The sequence below is a fragment of the Lepidochelys kempii genome, chromosome 1 (genome assembly GCF_965140285.1).
Source record: "Lepidochelys kempii isolate rLepKem1 chromosome 1, rLepKem1.hap1, whole genome shotgun sequence".
NCBI classification, from domain to species: domain Eukaryota; kingdom Metazoa; phylum Chordata; order Testudines; family Cheloniidae; genus Lepidochelys; species Lepidochelys kempii.
The window spans coordinates 120,980,965-121,002,545 of NC_136380.1; the positions used below are offsets into that span (position 1 = coordinate 120,980,965).

The 21,581-nt window shown below is 43.4% G+C and overlaps 1 long non-coding RNA gene across 1 annotated transcript in view; it reads left to right on the forward strand.

The window, feature by feature from the left end:
• The window catches only part of LOC140914625 (uncharacterized), a 47,837-nt gene that overhangs the window by 10,172 nt on the left and 16,084 nt on the right, over window positions 1–21,581 (forward strand). Inside the window, exon 2 of the long non-coding RNA XR_012159927.2 lies at window positions 7,277–7,369. This is a non-coding gene — a long non-coding RNA (uncharacterized LOC140914625). The remainder of the gene's footprint in view (window positions 1–7,276; window positions 7,370–21,581) is intronic.

Below are 21,581 nucleotides of genomic sequence, written 5' to 3' on the forward strand. Positions count from 1 at the left end.
CCAGCTCCTCACAATTTATTATCTGCACATGTTATACACATACTGCTTGCCCCTATCTTCCAGATCATTGCCAGAGTCTGATACCCTTACACTGAGTAGCACCTTACTCCATGAGTAATTTCCATTTACTTCAGTGGCATTGCAGGGTAACATGCTACAAAGGGCACGTCTACACTTGCAAAGTTACAGCGTCAGCAGTTAGAGCGCCACTCAGAGAGCGCCGAAGGAAAACTGCTGTTGTGTGTTCACACTGACAGCTGCCTGTGCAATAGCGTGTTCACACTTGCAGCACTTGCAGCGCTATTCGGGCAGCTATCCCACAGAGCACCTCTTTCTCTTTTACTGCTAAGATTTGTGGGAAGGCAGAAGGGGTTGCTGGGCATCCTGGGTCCTGTCCCAATGCCCTATGATACATTGCATTGCATCCCAGTAATCCCTGTGCTTCCATCCGCATTTGGTGCCATCTTTCAACTTTGTGTACTGCGCGCCCTGTCCTGCCTCTTTCGGGCTGCAGGAACGGATCTTGAGCTGTTGACCAGTATGCTGCTCACGTTGACCAACACATCACGAGTGGCAGTGGAGTTATTCCTTAAACTACAAAGGCAAGAGGAGTGCGATATTGATCTCTCCACGCATACTAGCTATGACACGAGATTGCTTGTGGTATTCACAGAGGTGCTGACCATAGTGGAATGCTGCTTTTGGGCTCAGGAAACAAGCACTGAGTGGTAGGATCACATCGTGATGCATGTCTGCATCTTTCGCATGAGGAAAGCCATATTCATGGGACTGTGTGATGAGCTTGTCCCAGCCCTGCGGTGCAAGGACATGAGAATGAGAGCTGTCCTGTCACTGGAGAAGCGCTTGGCGATTGCATTGTGAAAGTTGGCTACTCCAGACTGCTACCCATTGGTCGTTAACCAGTTCAGAGTGGGAAAGTCGACCATTGGACTCATGTTGATGGAAGTGTGCAGGACCATTAATCGCATCCTGCTCTGAAAGACCATGACTCTGGGCAAAGTGCATGACATTGTGGATGGCTTTGCACAAATGGGCTTCCCTAACTGTGGAGGGGCGATCGATGGCACGCACATTCCAATTCTGGCACCAGACCACCTAGTCACCAAGTACATTAATCATAAGGGGTATTTCTCAATGGTTCTCCAGGCACTTGTGGATCACCGTGGGTGTTTCACAGACACTAACACAGACTTTCTTCCCTGACCAGAAGATCACCATAGGGGAAGTCAAAATGCCCATTGTGATCCTGGGAGACCCCACCTACCCCTTAATGCCGTGGCTCATGAAGCCATACACGGGGCAACTTGACAGCAGCAAGGAGCGGTTCAACAACAGGCTGAGCAAGTGCAGAATGACTGTGGAGTGTGCATTTGACCATTTAAAAGCCCGCTGGTGATGCCTGTATGGGAAGCTGGACATGGCCGATGACAATAGTCCTATGCTTATAGCTGCGTGCTGTACGCTCCATAATATTTGTGAAGGGAAGGTTAAAAGCTTCACTCAGGGCTGGACTGCAGAGGCTCAGTGCCTGGAGGCTGAGTTTGAACAGCCAGAGACCAGGGCTATTAGAGGGGCACAGCGTGGGGCCATAAGGATCAGGGATGCTTTGAGGCAGCAATTTGAAGCTGAAAGCCACTCATATTGGTTGCTATGCTCAGGATTGCAGTGCTTGTAATGCTAGGAGGTGATTGGCGCACATGATGCAAGAAGGGGCCTTAACATAATTGTATGTTGCTTTGCAGTGCTCTGTTTGCTTTCACTTAATAGAATAAAGATTGCTTTCAAACACACACAATTATTTTATTGAAAGACAACAACCAGAGGAGAGAGTCAAATGAAAAATATCATCAGCAGGGAGGGAGTGGGGAAATGGAAGGTCTCAAGAAGAGGAGGGGTCCCAGAATGGCTGCAGATTTGTGTATGTCCAGGGATCATACCCAACCTTCTCCTTTGCAGTATGATGCATCAGGTGCTGTACTTCAGCAGGGCCAAACTGCAGAGGGATGGGTGTTGAGTGCAGTGGGAGTCCACACTGCTGGACTGTGAGGAGGGAAGAGTGGAATGCTATGGGTAGAGAGTGGAGCCAGGAGGTTGATAACAGTGTGTTGGCGGTGGGGGTGGGGGTGGGGGGGAAGAGTTTTGGTGCATGGGAAAGAGTTTTGCAACAGCAGCTGCAGGGGAGGGCAGTCGCGGAGCTGCTCGGTTTGAAGAGCTAGTATGGCCTGGAGCGTGTCCCCATGGCGCTCCATAACTGTTAAGAGCCGCTCCATGGCTTCTTTCTGGCGTGCCGCATTCTCCTTTCAGTCCCTCTTCTTGCTGTCCCGCCACTCCTTCAATTCTTTTTTCTCGGTGGCAGAGTACATCATAACCTCACACATAAAATCCTCCTTAGTTCTTCTTGGGTGCTTTCTAATTCTGCGCAGCCGTTCTGCCGCCAATAACAAAGAGGGAGGCTGTGCTCCCAAGGTCATCTCTGTGAAGTTTAAATGCAACATTTTACAGCAGCAGTATTGTTTGTCACACAGACAACACTGTTTCAGTGCTTTAAAACACAGCCAGTATTCACACACCTGTCACTAACTGGCTGACCCCAGGCAAGCATACATGAGCCACAAGACCCCCAAAATAGTGAGTAGCCACAGGGCAGAGTAAATCACTGTTCCCTGACCCTGCTGTATGCTGGGCACGTGGCTCTTGGGCACTTGGGGAGAGCCAGCACTGTAGCGGGGGCCTGATAATCATTCCTGTCCCCACACTTTCCACAAGAGGTGATCATTATGGAAGATATCTCGCTGCTGAGGGTGAGCAGGGAATCAAGGGAGGGTCTTCTCCAAGCCTGTGGCTTCCACCCTTTCCCCTATGTGGCTAGCCTGTGTGCAGCAATGGTCCCCCCACCCATCATGGCAAAGAGGCGCAGGAAAGTTACCGTTAATGGGGCAAGAAACAAAGCAGCTCTGCTGAAGAACCTGTGGCAGTGGACTGCCCAGTATCTCCATAAGAGTTTCCAGGAGATCTCTGAGGGAGAGTCCCGTGAAGTGAGGGAGTGTATCAACAGCCTGTGCCACTGCTCAGTCTAGGCATGAGGTGGGAGACAAGCCTGCTTTCTGCAACCCTCCTGTCCCCAACAACTCGCTTCAGCAATTCCCAAAATCAGATCCACTTACCAGAGGCCTCCTGTCCTGTTTGCGCTTCACCAAGATTTGACTGCTGTGACTGGCTAGGCTCCTCCAGGGTAGAAAATAGCTCCTGACTGCACGTATCTCTGGCTTCTGAGTCATCCTCTGCCTCTGGGTCCCCCTCCTCCTCTTCGTCCAAGATTGCCTCCTCCTGGCTAGGTCCACTCTCGACTGGCATGCAAGCCAACAAAGTATCCACAGGGTCCTTTGCAGTGGAGGTGGGGTCACCACCGAGTATCTTGTCTAGCTCTTTGTAGAACTGGCAGCTCCTGGGCACAGCACTGGAGGGGCGGTTTGCCTCCCACGCCTTGTGGTAGGCATTCCGCAGCTCCTTCACTTTGACCCTGCACTGCAGTGTGTCTCGGCCATGGCCCCTTTCTATCATGCATCTAGAAATCTGTCCATAGGTAGCATAATTCCGATGGCTGGAGCACAGCTGGGACTGGACAGCCTCCTCTCCCCAAATGCCGATGAGGTCCAGCAGCTCGGCATTGCTCCAAGCAGGGGATCACTTGGTGCGTGGAGCAGGCATGGCAACCTGGAAAGACGCGCTGAGACCACTGCACGCACCACTGAGCAAACAGGAAGAGGGCTTTCAAATATGCAAAGGAATGTACAGGGTGGGGCTGACGGTTGGTCACCTGAGGGCAGAGCAGTAGAGTTCAAACCAATAACGAGAGATGTGAGAACAGGCATTATGGGGCACCGCCTGGAGGCCAATTGCAGCACTGTAATCGACCACGGTGTCTACACTGGCACTGCTATGCTGTAGCCCCAGTGCAGAAAACTCTACGCCTTGTGTCGGGGTGGTTTTTTAGAGCATTGCATCTGTGCAGTTTCTGCGCACTAAGTGGCTTGGCAGTGTGTACACCTTGGGAGTGACAGCGCTCAAAGCTGCTTTACTGTGCAGAAACTTGCCAGTGTAGACAGGGCCTCCGTGTAAGTAAGAGGATCAGAATCTTGCCCTAAAAAAATGGTCCTAATACCAAACCCTGTGGACTCCACTAGCCACTTACACTCAAGCTGATACTTTGCAACTTATTACTCCACAACAGAAATAAGTGGGTTGAGATGGGTGGAAGTTATTTAAAGGGCCAGTTGGGAGAAATTGGTTTTAGGTTACAACCTGCTGTACTTTCCTTATTAACTTCAATGAAATGTAAGGCATTGTTTCAAATGCTGTACTAACAATCCCAATATATTACATCTACCATGTTCTTTTCATCTACTAATTCTGTAATTCCATAAAAAAATCAAGTTTGTCAACTTTTATGCTTAGCAAATCCATGCTACATATGGCTTACAATTGCATTATCCACTAGATAATTAGTAGTGGGATTTTTTTTTAAATTTGATTTCTTCTTCTATCATATCTAAATTAAATTACTCGATAAATGATATTAAGTTTCTTCTTTATTAAACTATTGAGAAAAAAATTAAATGCTTCACTTTCAGGAATTTAATATTTTAAAAAGTAAATGTAATTGTGCAATAAATTACTTTGTATGCAGAGAGAGGTGGGCAACTTCTGATCATCTTGGTAATATACCAACCACCCTCTGTTTCACTGAAGTTACCATTTTAGCACAGACCCTGAAAACACATCACATTGCAGCCACAGAGGTATGGGAGTAGGGTTTTAGCTTGAGCCTTTGATGAAATGCCACCAGTATCCTCTTAAAAAAGCAACTAAAGAGTATTCTGTCTACAGTAATGGCCCCTGTAGTAACAGTGCTATTTGGGCTGTCGCTGTAGATACAGTACTATAAGGGCTCTCCTTTCTTCATCCCACTCCTACAATGGAATGCTCTTGCCTGACAATCCTGCGGTTGTGACTGTGCCTCCAATATGTTGCTCCTCAGCTCTTGTCCCACACATTACCTCAGTAACTTCAGCTCCCATTGTATGCTGCTCACCCTGGCCTTAGTCCTGCAAGGTACTGATTACTCTGGCTGCAAGCTAGTAAAACACTTAAAAGCTGAATTAACATTAAGCACACAAGTAGTGCCAGTGAAGAGGACTTACTCATATACTTACACTTCAGTAAGGCTTAAATGTGTTGCTGGATCAGGATCAGAGTAGTTAATACCTGGCAGGATCAAACCCCAATGATGCAGGCAGAACCTCAACTACAGCTTGAGCACAGTCCCCAACGTGACCAATGAGAAAGTTATTGCAGGTGTTATAAATCTTCCTCTAGGACCATGGATTCTATGATGTTCCAGTCCTTTGATGGTCCACATTGCAAAAGAGCAAGGTTTTTGATGTGATATCTAGGACATTTCATGTCATTTAAGTAGAGTGTCATAAATTTGCAATTTTAGTTAAATAAAACTCCACCTAAGTGGAGATATACACCAGGGGTCAGCAACCTTCGGCACGCAGCCTATCAGGGTAATCTGCTGGTGGACCATGAGACATTTTGTTTATGTTGACCGTCCGCAGGCACGGCTCCCCGCAGCTCCCAGTGGCTGCGGTTTGCCATTCCCAGCCAATGATATCTGCGGGAAGCAGCGCAGGCTGTGACCTGTGCATGACTTGTACTCTATACCCCTGACTAAATCTGTACCCCTGACTGCTCAGGCAGCCCCTGGGCCAGCTGCACTGGCTACTGCAGAAGTCATGGAGGTCCTGGAAAGTCACGGAATCCATGACTTCTGTGACCTCTGTGACAAACTTGCAGTCTTATACCTCATTTCCAATTCACATAACCAATAACATTGCAAGGATGTCCTAATGCTAACAGGAGATCAGCACCTGGATGAAGCTGGATGGCTCCTACTCCACCCAAGAAAGAACAATTGACTTTAATGGGAGCTTCTGGATGATCAGCACACTTGAAAATCAAGCCACTTATTCAGGTTCCTAAATACAGATTTAGAAGCCTAATTTTAGGCAACCATGTTTGAAAATCTTGGTCAAAGTTTATTTAATGCCTGATTAAATTCAGATCCACATAGAGCCCAAATATTCATGGGATCTTCTCTTAATATTGTCTCTGTCAGTTCCTGAGCGGTATAAGGCCACAGGTTAGGCTAATAAATGGGAAATGCATCAGTAACTGTACCATAAATGTGTTGTTAGTTTTACTTTTGTTAATCATTTAGTCTCTGATCCCGCAAGCTGATCTCTGTACTGAAGACAGTGGGGCTATGGGCTAACACTGGAGTCTGCCCATGTGGATCAACTTGTAGGATCAGGACCTTACGTTCTGATTTTATAATTTGATTAAAGTTTTGGCACCAGGAAGGAACTGATTCTATTTGTCCCTGTCTTATTTATTTTTGAAATGTTTGCTTTTAATTTAATTTAATTTAATTTAATTTAATTTTAAAAAATCTCCTACAGGAGAGCTCAGAGCTGCTGATGCTTCTATTGACAGGGTCCTCTTCTATATCTTTCAGGGGACCAGGGCATTTTCTTTGCTTCTGAATTCAGCTATGTATTGTGTGATATTAAGACTGAGAGCGTGGATGTCTGGATTTTCCATCCTTCTCAGATGGTTTGACTCACTCTCATAGCTGGCATTGCGTTGAGTACATGCTTCTGCTTTTTGGTCTTCTATCTTTTATTTTTGTTCCTTGCAGCAGCATATTTATTACGGTTCTCCATCAGTGATTGACTTCCTCTTTTCCCTGTGGGTGGACCTCTCTTTCAGTTCTGCATTTTAAAATCTTGACTCTGATGAGATCAAGGGGGTAGACTGACACTTGCATCTCACATGTGGCAGCACTGCAGTTCTCAAAAGATGTTAATGACCACTGACATTTCGTTGTTATAGATTGATTGAAGTGCCTTGCTGCAGATGCAAAGCACTTACTATCTCAATCAGATCCCCAGTAACTTTCATCAGAATATATGCAGATACTTACAAGTGAGGGTTAGCCCCTAGTCTGTGCCAAACGTACTTGGTCTGAGCCACAGGGCCTAGGCTTTTAAAGGACCACTCAGTCGGGTCTTTCTCGTGCTCAGCATATACTTATGACCTCCCAACCTGAAAGCCAGTTGCAACCTCTTTCACCCTTTAAAGATTAAGTTGAGGTTCATTTGCTTTTGAATTTCCCTTTGATTTTTTGCAGATCTTGGTGTATTCTACAGTGGATTCCAAGGCCCATCTACAGTGATCTACAGTGGATTCTGAGGCTCATCAAATCCCAGTCTTGCATAATCTGGTGTGCTCTTGAGTGTGATATACCCCACATTTCCTTGTACACAAACGTGTACAAAAATTCAAAGGGGAGATAGTGACAGGGGCAGGGAGTTGCAGTGGGATATTGGGCCAGGGATGTGGTTGCATTCATGAGTGAGTTTGAACTGGGAGTGGAGGTCCTCAAAAGCCTATGGTCCTTATGTGGCTTAATGCTATGCAGGCCTAAGGGGTTCTGTAGATATTTCTGAATCCTCTCTCTTGAAAAGCAATTTTGTAATTTACTATAATCCTTCTTAGTGAGTCAAATCAGTTCTCCCTATGCCTTCCACAGCCATAGTACTATCGAGTACTAAGAGAGAAAAGGCAAAAACTAGACCTAATTAGTGAGGATACTGCTTTCAAAGGATGAAATTCAGCTCTGGTAGAGATTCAGAATAATGCCCATGCAACACTTAATTCCCTCTTAATATCTCAAATTCAGGTTTAAGTGAAGCTGAAGTGATACCTATACCTTGTGCTGGCCCTTTGCACAGGGATGAGTTCACCCCCTATGAAGATCTGAAAACGGGATTAGAAAATGTAAAGCACAAATACAAAGCACTCGATATGGGGTGCTGAGGCAAAGCCAAAGAAGGAATGAAAACAAAACAGGTTTCAAATATTAAATCACTTGAAAGGCTCTTTTCAAAAACAACTCCATTAATCCCCAGCTGGACTCTGTGGCTCAAGAACAAACAGCCAGCATCAAAATCCAAACCCACTTGTGCAAAGGAGGGGTAGGGGGGAAACAGGGAATACTGAAACAGGACACACTCGAAAATTCTGAAAACACCCTCAGAGGGGGGATTTCACAAGCAAAGCATTTCCAGTGAGTAGGCTCAGCGTCAGCGTGACCCAGATTAGATTTTGGGAGGGAGAGTAAAGGCAATAATCTGATCTCAATTATTTTGGTGGGAAAAGGGGCAATAAAAAGTTCTGTAAGTGCCTTTGTCCTATATTATAAAGGGATTTCTATAACAGCAATACCTTCACTGGCTGTGTTACAATGGCTCCGCGAGCTGTGCAAGGGTAGAGCCACCCAAGCTGGACAGGTTATAGCACAGGTGCTGACTTCCTCTGTTCCCAGGGGATGCTTGACTCCCGCTCCCCCCCAGGCCCTGCCCCCACTCCAGCCCTTCCCCCGAAACCCCCACCCATCCCACCTCTTCCTGCCCCTCCTCCTCCTCCTCTCCCCCAGCTCTTCCTGAACACTGCTGAACAGCTGACCGCGGCGGGCGGGAGATGCTGGGGGGCAGGCGGAGGTGCTGATCCACAGGACTTCCAGTGGGTGCTGTGTACCCTCTATTTTTTCCCATGGGTGCTCCAGCCCTGGAGCACCCACAGAGTCGGCACCTATTGGTCAAAGGGTAGTGACCAGATGGAAAAGAGTCCACTGGTCTGGGGGAGGGATAGCTCAGTGGTTTGAGCATTGGCCTGCTAAACCCAGGGTTGTGAGTTCAATCCTTGAGGGGGCCATTTGGGATCTGGGGCAAAAATTGGGGATTGGTCCTGCTTTGAGCAGGGGGTTGGATTAGATGACCTCCTGAGGTCCCTTCCAACCCTGATATTCTAAGTGTTCTAAGTGGTCCTACAGGCTGGAGGTTGTGTGGTAGCCCAGCAACCTGTCCTCATAAAAAAATTAAGTCTGAAGGTATATCTACACTGCAGTTGGAGTTGTAAATTCCAGCTTGGGTAGGTGTACATGAGCTAGCTTTGATTGAACTAGCTCACTGAAAAGAAATCAGTGTAGCCACAGTGGCTTGGGCTAGTTGCCCAAATACGTACTTAGGTTCTTGTACAGGATTGTATTTGGGCAGCTAGCCCACACTGTTGCCCATGCCACCGTGGCAACATGATTTTTTAGTGTATTAGCTCGATCAAAGCTAGCACATGAATGTCTACCCAACCTGGGAATTACATCTCCAGCTGCAGTGTAGATGTACTCAGAGAAACACAAAAAGGGCATTATTCTGGCAGCAGCATGATAGACGGGGAAAGCTTGTTCATGCCCGAAGCAACATCTGACAGTGATGCAAGGATTATCAACAGTAAGATCAAACAACTAAAATTCATAAAAATAAATTCTCATGAGGGGCAAAAAAACTGGGAGAAAATATTAGTTGCTTAATTACTTAACTGCCACAACAGCCTACATTTGTATAATAAAGCAAGAAACCCCACATGAAAAATGCTCCATTACATTTGCATAGCATCAGTTATAACAGGTTTAGAATAGAGATCAGCCAAAAATCAGAATCTTGAATGTGAGCTCTTCTGCATTTTTGAAGTGGGAGGTGACTCATGTTGGAATGCTAGAGGCTGAACTTGCCTGAACAGGTTTGGCTCTGCGTCAGACCCAAAATCAGACGGTACTTCAGATGGATTCTGGTCTGCACACCGCACTCTCAGTCTATAGTTCTGAATTAATAATACTTTTCTTTTCCTACATACCTCCTGGAATCTGAGGATTACAAAACACTTTTAAAATATTAGCTGCTCAAGCCACACAAGATTCCTGTGTAGTTGTTGAGTATTATAACCACTTTACAGATAGAAAACTGAGTTACAAAAAAGTTAAGTCCACAACAGGTCAGTGACAGAGTTGGAATTATAATGCAAGAGTTCTGACTCCCATTGTCCCACTGATCATATCCTTTGTATAAAATCCTTTAAAAATATTTTAGCATATAAGACAACAGGTGAGGAGGAATTGCTTCTGAAAAAGACTATCTATAATGCAAGAAATCATGCCAGATTTACATCTTGTACGTTGTGAAATCTAGCTTGTTACTACAATTGGCTGTCTGTTGCTATCCTCAACACTAGATATATGCAAGGTTGTGTTACTCTCTGCAGCTGCAATATAAAATCATTTATTTATATTATAACATTCTGTTTTCTTGTTATGCTTCATGTGTTTGAAAAATCACTTTCTATACTAAGTCACTTCAAAAATACATATTATAGAGACTTTTCTTTCATATCAGCAATATTACAGATTATTCATGAGAGACTTTAGAATCGTGCCTGCAACTTTGCATTCCCAAATTTTCATGTTCAGGTTTTTATATGTTCAGAAACTAGGAGTTGCTTGTGAAAACTACACTTGCAAATACAAAATGTGGGTAAAAGTAATTATGGGTGCAAAACTGCAGGCTCAATTTCAGCGGCAGTTTTTGAAAACTTGGGTTACAATGCTACTATGTTATTGTTGCTGACCATGCTTTTGCTCTAAAGGGAAAAAATACCAGGGACAGATATAAAAGCAGGTGCAAGAATCAGATCTAAGTCTCTTGTAGGACACAGCCCAGTGAATCACATTATGAAGCATAAAGCAAAACCTCTTGTGTAAACAGTATATAGGGGCTGGTGCTAGCTTTTTGCGCACCCTAAGTCTGGTGATGTGGCATTCCCCAGTGTACCAGTTTGCTTTGCTTAACTGTGGGCAGCAATACTTAGCCATTGCAAGCATTAGTCAGAGCTCTTATATATCCTCTACAGACCATTGGCAGGCAGGAAAAACAAGCCTGGAGCCTTATCACACCCTCACCATCCCACCTCCCTCAGCTCTGTCACTCAGCCTCACTACTTTCCCCCAGGTCTGTTATTAACACCCCCCCCAACCTTGCTTTATTGTTCAGTCCTTACCTCCTTGGGACCACGTCCCTAACATATAGGGCATGCCCTGACTTTATGTCTTCTGCCATAGAAGATCTGCAGAGTTGCCTCTGATTGTCCCTTACCCCCAGGGTTTCTTCACTTTCTAGATGAAGTTCTGAGGATATTCATATTTCCCTCAACTTTGAATCCTTCCCATTCTTGAGCCCCTCATAATAGGGCCACCATATTTTTGGCTGTGTAGCAGCAACCAGTCAAGATTCCAGTGCTCTGAATCAGGACTCAGCTGCTGCTGAATAATGAAAGGCACTCCCTCCCTCTTAGAGAGTAGCAGGGCTCTCAACCCTTGTAGTATCAGGGAGCTAGAGACCTGAAGCCAGAATCTACACTCACATAAACTTGAAGTAACTAAGGGTTTGTCTACATTACAAAATTAGGTTGACATAATTTAGGTCGACCTACAGCCACTGCACTGTTGGTGTCCACACTACCCTCCTTCTGCTAATGGTGTGTGTCCTCACCAGGAGCACTTGCACTCTCTGAAGTGGGGCATTGTGAGGCACTGACAGCTGAGTGGGGCTCACAGCTGGAGCCACCCACCTAGAGGTGATAGCTGGAGCAGTGAGCCCCTTGTGGGTTCAAAGAGCCTACTGGTGCTGAAATTGACATTCTTATCAATTTCGCAGCTGCATGGGGCAGCAACAGGGGAGGACTCACAGCTGGAGGAGCTGTGAAATTGACAAGAATGTCAATTTCACTGGGGGTAGGCTCCATGTGGTGATATTGAGCCCTGCACTGGGCTCACAGCTGGGGCTGGCTCCTGGGGATGGGGGCTCCAGCTCTAAACTGGACACCAGGCTGACAGCTGGGGCTGGGGCAGCTGTGAGTTCAGAGCTGGGCTTAATTTCACAGCAGGGAGCCTACCAGCAGTGAAATTGACATTGTCAATTTCATGGCTCCAGCTGTGAGCCTGGCAGCCAAAGTAGTAAGTAAGGCAGTGTCTGCATAGACATTGTGTCACCCTAACTACACTAACAGTATGTCTTCACTACCAACGTTAAAGCCCTGTCGTGCCAGCACTTTAATATGTCTGTGTATTCACAGCACCAGTGCTGAGAGCGCTGGGAGCGAGCTCTCCCAGCACTGTAAAAAAGCCACCCCCATGAGGGGAGTAGCTACGCATGCTGGGAGCACAGCTCCCAGCGCTGGTGCACTGTCTACACTGCCACTTTACAGCGCTGAAACATGCATCGCTCAGGGGTGTGTTTTTTCACCCGCCTGAGTGAGAAAGTTTCAGCACTGTAAAGTGGCCATGTAGACAAGGCCTGACATAAGCCCTATACCTCTTCTGGAGATGGAGTTATGTCGGTGTAGCAGGCCACTTACTTTGGAGGAAGTAAGATCCTAGTGTAGACACTTACATAATTAGGTCAATGTAAGGTGCCTTATTCTTTGACGCCAGGTCAGGGAATGTGCATGCACAAATTTAGAGCCCCAGTCCTTGTTCTATGGCTTTTCCATAGGTTTGTGGGAACCAGCACTGGTATGGAAAACTTCTACTCCATTTTCCTTCTCTGCCTGTAGATTTTATGGAGCAGAATTAAGCACACCAGGCAGTTAGCATCTGGCTCATTTGGGCCTAACTCTATAGTGTAGACCAAGCCTAAGGTTATATTCTCTGTACTGGTATAACTATATTAGTTAGGGTTGTGATTTTTTACCAATCAAATTATATCATTACAACCCCTAGTGTGTACACAGTTATACCCAAATAAAGATGCCTTATACCAGGATAGTTTATTCCCCTTTCCATATGGTTCACACTTGGGGGCGGGGTGGGTATAGGTAAAGTGGTACAATTTTTGTCTGTAGACAAGTCCTTAATTAAAGTCAGGGGAATGATACCAGATTTACGTAGGTGTAAATGATTCACAACCTGGCTCATGGCCTGAAATTTGAGCCTGTGGTTTTTGCAGAGCACGGCCCGTAGGTAACTGGACCGGCCATTAATATGCTTTCCTGTTATAGCAACAGCAACAAGAGCAGTTTGCCAAGCAATCATGTTCTTATTGTCATAATAAAAGAATACTGACTCATACCTCTGCTAGTTTGTGTTGGTGTTGCTGCAGTATTGTGAAGGATCAGGAGGCCAGTGTGAAGCATACAGCGAGGAGGGTTTGACATTTCTGATCCTCATGCAACAACAACAACAGAAAATGTTTTGACCTTTTCCTCAAGTACATTAGACACTGTTATGAAGGTTAACGTTACATTTGCACTTAATAATGGAATTTGTTTTCTCTTTAATGCTGTCTTAGAGGAAAAGAAAGGCTCGAAGTAGTTTCTTTGGCGATAATATTTTTTATTGTGTTTGTCTAGTGCAGTGGAGCTCTCCCATTTAACTTTCTATGGACTACAATGTTGAGAGATCTTAGCATAGAATAATAGCTGACATTTAAAGGTAACAACATTATTTTATCATCATCATGACTCACTTTACTTCAGTCCACATTTACTCATACTCTGTGTAGTATGTTGGTGGAAGAGAAACTTGTTTTAGTTACCAAACAGATAGAAATGAAATATTAATTTGAGCATGTTTACAACTGTAACAAAATGTTGACATTTGGGGCAAAATTACCTTCTCCAGTCTGTGGCTTGAACCTCTGAAGAGTGGGCAGCAGAAGAGAATTTTGGTGTATATTAATGCCTCAGCTGTTGTCTGAATACCTTTATAAGAGTATAAAATTAATTTTAGTAATAATAGAGGATTTGAGGTCAAGTTATATCTCCTTGTTTAAATTCCACCAAAATGGATGACAAATGCACTTGTAGACACCTCATTATTCTGCTCTTGTCACTGATTTATCTTCTCCCCCTGTACAAACTATTCCTGTTAGGGGCATAAATAATCTGTGTGTATGGCTGTATGTGCATATAGCTACGCCAGGTCAGGGAATGTGCATGCACAAATTTAGAGCCCCAGTCCTTGTTCTATGGCTTTTCCATAGGTTTGTGGGAACCAGCATTGGTATGGAAAACTTCTACTCCATTTTCCTTCTCTGCCTGTGGATTTTATGGAGCAGAATTAAGCACACCAGGCAGTCAGCATCTGGCTCATTAATCTGGAACAATGGACCAAATTTAGCCCTGGAATAAAAAAAAATGGATGTAATTCCCACTGACTTCAATGCTGGGCATAGACATCTTTTAATTTTGTTCTTCCCCCAGTAAAATGCATTATACCTTCCTCTCTAAGGGCCTAATCCCATTCTCATATTAATGGGAGAAAACCTTCTGCATGGATCTCTGATATGCTCTGGGTGTGTATATGTGTACATGCAGGAGAGTCAGTGACTTCCGCCGCATCATTCTTCCCCTTTCTATCCCCCACCAGATGCTGTAGAGAGCCCTTCACAAGTGCATGGAACTATGACATAAGAAGGGGTGAAATGGGATTGAAAGTCATAGTCTGTTTGAAGACCAGCAGAAAGGTTATATAAGGTTAATCCATTGCAACGCTGCATTACATTTTATGTGACTGTCTCCATGCTGGGGTGACTTCCTTGGAAAGGTGTGTCTCAGAGGCAGTAGTAAGAGACAGAAAGTGCAACACAGCTCGAAAGAGCCGTGCTGTCAGGGAGCCAGGATGGGAGCAGCGGACCTGGCACAGATGGAATACAACTCATATAACACATCCTTTTTGGTGAGTCAAAGTCTCCAGAGGGACTACAGCAGGTACTAAGTGTTTGGAGGATCAAGCCTTTAATCTGGAGTTGCCCCAAAGTATCTTGAGGGAAGAGAGCTAGCAAAAATATTTTATTTTCAATTATTATATTGTGAAAGATTAATAATTATTATTTAAGAGAATGCCATAACCTCACAGTAACCTCAGAATTGTTATTTGGAGCTAGTCTTGTAGCAATTAATATAGAAATAAAAATATAAAAATTCAGATTGGTAAACAAGTGGAATGTTGCTAACTTGTATGCTGGGCTCAGGGCCCACTGTTGCCAACGCTCATGATTTGTTTGTGGTTCTCCTGACAAATGCAGTTTTTCTTAAAGCTCCAGCTCCTGGGTCATGTGATTACACAAGAATCTCGTCTTTTATTTAATAAAAAAAGAAAAAGTGTTTCTAGCCACCATGTTTGTGGAAAAAGCCTTAAAATGAGACCCCTGGAAGCTCAAAAATTAGAAAGCAAATAACACAACACAAAATGTATTGTTTTAAAAACTTGTGGGTTTTTTTAAAGGCAATCTCATGGTTTTGGGGGGGCCTGAACTGTGATTGTTGAATGTCTGGAGTTGGCAATACTAGCTCCTCTGAAGAGGTATCAATGGGCGTTATGGGTACACAGTAATTTTTTGGAGAGGCTCAGCACCAGGAGCATTAGGTCTTCTACGAGCTGGCAGATCTGCCAGCTCTTGCAACACTTACACACATTGGTATCAAATGAACAAAGTTACTTTTATATGTATAAGTGTATGCAAAGTCAGTCCCTTTGAACAAAAGATTCTAAAGCCCTGCAAAGATTTAGATAGATGCTTTACTATTACCATGAGTAGTCCCATTGATTTCAAGATAGTAAAGTTAAGCACATTTGTAAGTCTTTGTAGGACAGGGCCTAAGAGACTAGTCTTACACTCCTTAATCATATGAGTAATCTTTTGTGTGATCTTGCATTAGTCCTCAGCAAGGTTTGCAGGGTAGGCATTATATGAAAAGAGTAACATTTAAAAAAAATTGGTTTAATTTTTGAACCATACAATTGTCTAATGACTTCACTTGGAGTTTAGTGTGTACAAGGAATGCAAGATCACATCCTGTAAGCATAAAATATACAAACATATCTTAATTATTGCCAGTTTTTCCCTCCTTTCTTTAGTCTATAAAATTGCTTCTGTGCTTTGATTATCCAGGCATCAAAAGTTATTAAAACAAAAAACAAATGCATATTCTTATTTTTAGTATACAGTATATTCAGCTTTATTTAATTAACTTGTCATGCTTTTTTTTTTAGTAAGCACTTTCTCTGGCTATGACAAATTACCTCTTTCAGATCAGATTATTTATTAAATGGATACCATGAATCACAAATCCCTTAATGGTTAAGAATAAAGCACACTGAAAATCTTTTAAATTTTATTTATGATTTTAAAAAATTAAACATTTTACAGAATTTACAGGATACTGCAATTAGTTTTACTAAGCTAATTACCATTTTTTCTTCAGATACAGTAAATGTAAGTTTTCAGAGCACTAAAGAGATTTAGGGTATTACTGAGATTAGTTTAAAAGGTTTATTCATATTTTAAAGAATGTAATGATCCACCTTTGAAGTAAAAGTATAATGATGACTGAACACTCTCTGCACTTGGCACTTTCTGGTAATTGTTAATGTTATTCTTTGTATTGTCATAGCACCCAGGAGACCTAGTCATGGAGCCCATTGTGCTAGGCCCTGTACATACACAGATCAAAAAGATGATCCTTGACCCAATCTGAGTTTACAGTCTAAGTATAAGACAAGAGACAGCAAACAGGGGAGTATAAGAAAGCATTGGTCAGCATGATAGGCAGTGGGCTCAGCACACTAGCAGGTTAACTATTGTCAAGTTTTTTGTAGGCATTATACCTAAGGAGAATTTTAAGGAGGGATTTGAAGGTGGATAATGAACTAGTTTTGCAGATGTTTAGGGAAACTTCTCCCAAGCACGAGGAGCAGCATGAGAGAAAGCATGGAGGTGCTTGTTTGAAAATTTAACAAATAGATGATGGAGGCTGGCATCATGGACTGATTAGAGAGCTGACATCTTGATAGCAATTGAGGATGATATGTAGGGTGGCGCTTGATTGTGAAAGGCCTTCAAAGTAAATGTAGGTAGCGTATGTTTGATGCAACAGAAACGGGGGAGCTAGTGAAGGGATGCAAAGAGGGGGTGACATGGTCAAAGCAACGGGCTAGGAAAATGATCTTTGCAGCACCATTCTGAATGGATATCAGTGGGGCAAGACTGCATTTGTCAAGGCCAGAGAGAAGGATGTTGCAATAATTGAGACAAGTTAATGAAAGCTTGGATGAGATTAGCTGTGTGGATGGATGGGAAAAGCCATGTTTTAGAGATGTTATGCAGAAAGATTTAATGAGATTTAGAAATAGCCTGGATGTGAGGACCTAGAAAGAGGTCTGAGAGTTGAAGATGAGGCCAGATCTCAGGCCTGAGAGACAGGTAGAATGATGGTGCACTCCACTGTGATCAAGAATGGAGGTAGAAGGAAGGGTTTGTGGGGGAGGTTTAGGAGCTCTGTTTTAGCTACGTTGAGTGTGATCTGAAGGAGGTGGTGTCAGAGATAAACAACATTGGACGTTCTCAAAGCATTTTGTTTCACATTATTTCTTGGGGCGGATATACAACAGCCTTTCCAAGATCTTAACTTTAAAGGCTCAATCCAGCACCTTTGAAGTCAATGAGAATTTTGCCATTGAATTGTATGGGAGCAGGATCAGACCTTAAGTGCTTAATTGTTACCAAAACATCATAAATTGTGATCTAAAGACCACTGAAGTCAATGAGAAAGTCCCATTTATCTCAGTAGATTTTGGATTAGACCCATACTGCACAAATCATAGACCCTAAATACTATTTTATGTGCCTATAGTATAAGGGAAGCTATTTTAAAGCTACTTCAAGTCACATATATCCTGTTCTTGTTAATGAATGGGTGCCCTTACAGATATGCCTCTATTTTGTACATTCATGACTACAAGAGGACCATACGCATCATCCTGTGAAGAATTTGCATGGGAAATTATTCACAGCACATAACCAGCTGTTTAGTTATATTTAAAGAGAAAAAACAAAGTAGGAATCCAAAAATAACCCTCAGTGTTCAGAGCCTCATGTTACTGCTGCTGCCTTCCTGTGCTGCGGCCTGGCCACATCTGACAGCTGATTAGTTAGGACACTTTTGCTCTTCATAGCCTAAGAGAAGGTCCATAGGAAATGAAAGGACGCTAATGAAAGAGATCACCACGCATTATTACAGTGGCAAACAAACAGGAGACCTGAATATGAAACACAGGCTCCTGGATAATGGATAACTATCCTGGAATTATGCCAATCAGTCTGTTAACCCCTTTGAACAGTGGGAATAAGTAACCATTGGAACAACTTAGCAAGGATTGTGGTTAGAGCTGGTTCAAAAAATTCCTCAAATATTTTTTTTGGTCAGAGCTTGCCAATTTGTGGAAATCAAATTGTTTTGCAGGTATGGTACGATCTGACAGAACACAGGCAGACCATTCAAAACTTGTCAGGTTTCCTGATAGTAAGCTGATGGGGAGCCCAAGTTTCCAGGAGCAGAGCAGCCCACCTGGTAGACTGCCTCTGAGTCAGGGACCTCAGGACTTTCAAGGTCCATGGCTCCAGGATAGTCAAACAGGCAGACTGCTCCAGAGCTGGGATTCTGTTCCCTTTTGCAGAAAATTTAAAAAAAAATTGGATTTCAGTCTGAATTGGAAAATGTAATGGGAAATACCAAAATCCACCATGAAATGGAATTACAGGTACCTTTCTCTGCACAGCTCTAGTTGTGGTGGATTTGCCATCACTGGAAATTTTTAAGTCAAGATGGGATGCTTTGCTAAAAGATATGCTTTAGTTCAAGCACAACTATTGGACTTGAAACAGGAATTAATTCAAGGAAGTCCTATGGCTTGTGTTATACAGGAGGTTAGACTAAATTATCACAATGGTCCATTCTGGCCTTTTAAAAAAACAACAACCCAGAATCTTTGTATTCTGCTACATTATACCATCATGTATTCAGTCCCTTTCTTTCTCCGTATAGATCTATATCTCTTTGTTCCATGCCAGCCTCTTGTGCTTGGAAGCACCTTTCTTCCTTCAACTCCTTCGCATGTCCTTCTTTTACTGTGATATCCATTAAAAATCAGTTGATACTTTATAGTTAATTGGAGTGGGCAGTGGGGAAGTCAATGCTTATACAAATAAAACAGCAAATGTATAAAACAATATAGATCTTGTTTCCTTCTTCCCCAAGCTCTGTACATTGCTTGTCTTCTTAGATTGTATTCTCTGGGGGGCAGGTACGTTTACCTCTTTTTTTGTATATCACCTCGCACACAGCCTCTTGGACTACCAGAATATGTATTTGAATAATAATATGAACACCCAGCCCTGCAGGCTGAGGTTTGTTATACCATATATTATGTCACCACTGCATTGCTAGATAGCTTCTTCTCAAGGTTCAGTGAAAATAACTGGAGAATAAATTTGCTGATTTATAAGGCTGGAGTATTCAGCTTTCAACTTTAAATACATTCTGTAAGGAAATCTGACAGCTGGATCTCGGTTTTATGATCTGCAGTATAAAGCCTGTTTGCAGTTTCAATAAACAATATGCCTTTGCTGATGACATGGACTAATCCATAAATGCTGGATCTTGAAACAACATTGGATTAAAGTACCCCCACTAAAGGCATCATCCTGCATCCACTGAAGTCAATAGAAGTTTTGCCATTGATGCCATGGGAGAAAGACTGGGGTCTACAGATACGGAGGCAGTGTGATCTAGGGGAATGATCATGAGGCTACAAATTAGGAATGTCTGAGTTGTAATCCTAGCCCACTGATGACTTCTTGTGTGGCCTCATACAAGTCTCTTGATTTCTGTTAAACACGCTAGCACCTACCTCACAGTATTGTGAGGTTTAACTGATATTTGTACAGGGCTTTGAAAAGGTTTGGTGCTAAGTAGTAGAGTCCTATTCTCCTGTCCATGATGCTGCCTTAACATATGACTTTACAAGCTAAGGAAATGTATCGTGGAAGTTCCACAAAAAGGGCACAATTATCCCAGCAGCTGATAGATTGCTGGGCTGGGCCCTGCGGATTGGCCTCTGTGTTAGCAGTTTCACAGCACCCACCAACCACTAACATCTTCCTTGTTGGGAAGGATGACATTGATCAATCTTGGATCCAATCAGAGTCACGGATTAGCTGGCCTGGAGTGGGATGCCACTGCTAAAAGGCAAATAGTATATAAGAACAGCCATACATGGTCCATTGAGCCCAGTATCCTGTCTTCTGACAGTGGCCAATGCCAGGTGCCCCAGAGGGAATGAACAGAACAGGTCATCCACTCCCAGCTTCTAGAAGTCAGAGGCTAAGGACACCCAGAGCATGGGGCAGCATCCCTGACAATCTTAGCTAATAGTCATTAATGGACTGATCCTCCATGAAGCAGCCCCCTTTTTGTTCCACCTTGCTGCTTCCGCTCTCCCTCCCATATTACTGTATAAAGGTATCTTTGCTAAATCACAATATAACTTCACTATAATTTAATTTGCTTTCCCCAGTTTGTTCAAATATGCAGTTATACATTTTTCTTTGTTTTTTGGTTGGTTGTTCTGACAGATATTCACTTTTGAGCAGCAGCAGGCATCACTTTGAATGGGTATGAATTTTAAGAACAAGCAGATGTTAGATATGTGGTTAATTTCATTTCTTGTTTTACAGTGCTTCATCTTTGGACATTTTGTCTTGGGGTTAGATCAATATCCTAGCCGGGGTTAAAAATCAATGGGCTATTGGCAATTTGTTCTCCCAACTCCACAGTGACATGGGAAAGATACCTTGTTACATGTAATTCAAGCAAGTTGCTGCCATTTAGCCATTTTCTAGAGCTGTTTGTTTCTGTCCTCATTGGTTCCCTGGCCTCAGCAATGGTATTCCTTTAAAAAAATGAAATATTTCAGAGGCCTTTTCATTCACAAGATTGAGACTATGCAGCATAGAAAATGTTTGACATTGAACAAAAAGGAGTGGAGCTCAAAAACAAGCTAATTAAGTGTGTAGAGCCACCAATCCCTACCTCTAAAAAGGTAAGCAATCATATGCAAAACATGGGAGGCTTGGTCTACATTGGGAATTTAGGTTGGTATAACTACATTGCTTGGGAGGGGGGAGAGAAAGCGGGTGTGTGAGAAAAATCCATACCCCTGGATGGTGCAGTTAGACTGACCTAACCACTGATGTAGACAGTGCTAGGCTGATGGGAGAATTCTGTGTCTCTCAGGGAGGTGGATTCCTTATGTCAATGGGAGAAGCCCTCCCATCACATAGGTAGGGTCTTCACTGAAGTGCTATAGCTGTGCCTCTGCAGAGTTTTAAGCATAGACAAGCCCTAAGTCAAAAGGAGTCTTTTACACTTCTTATACGTGATACATCACATCATAGGAATACACACAACCTAACCCTGGCATCTATTTACAGCTTTTTCAGAAATGAATATGCCATTGATCAGTATTTTGGGGAATGCACTGTCAGTAGTTTGTATTGGCAAGTCTTTGTTCCCTAGTGATACTTCTGGAAAAGCGAATGACATTCTTTGGTTTACTGCTATCGGATAGGTGGAATGAGCATGGCAAAGGAAAAAAACAAAAGGGACACCGACAAGTAGTATAAGCCCCAAATTTGACCTAGCTTAAAATTATATTATTGAGAAACTCCTCTGGAATAGACACACTAAATAGACCCACTATTTAATGT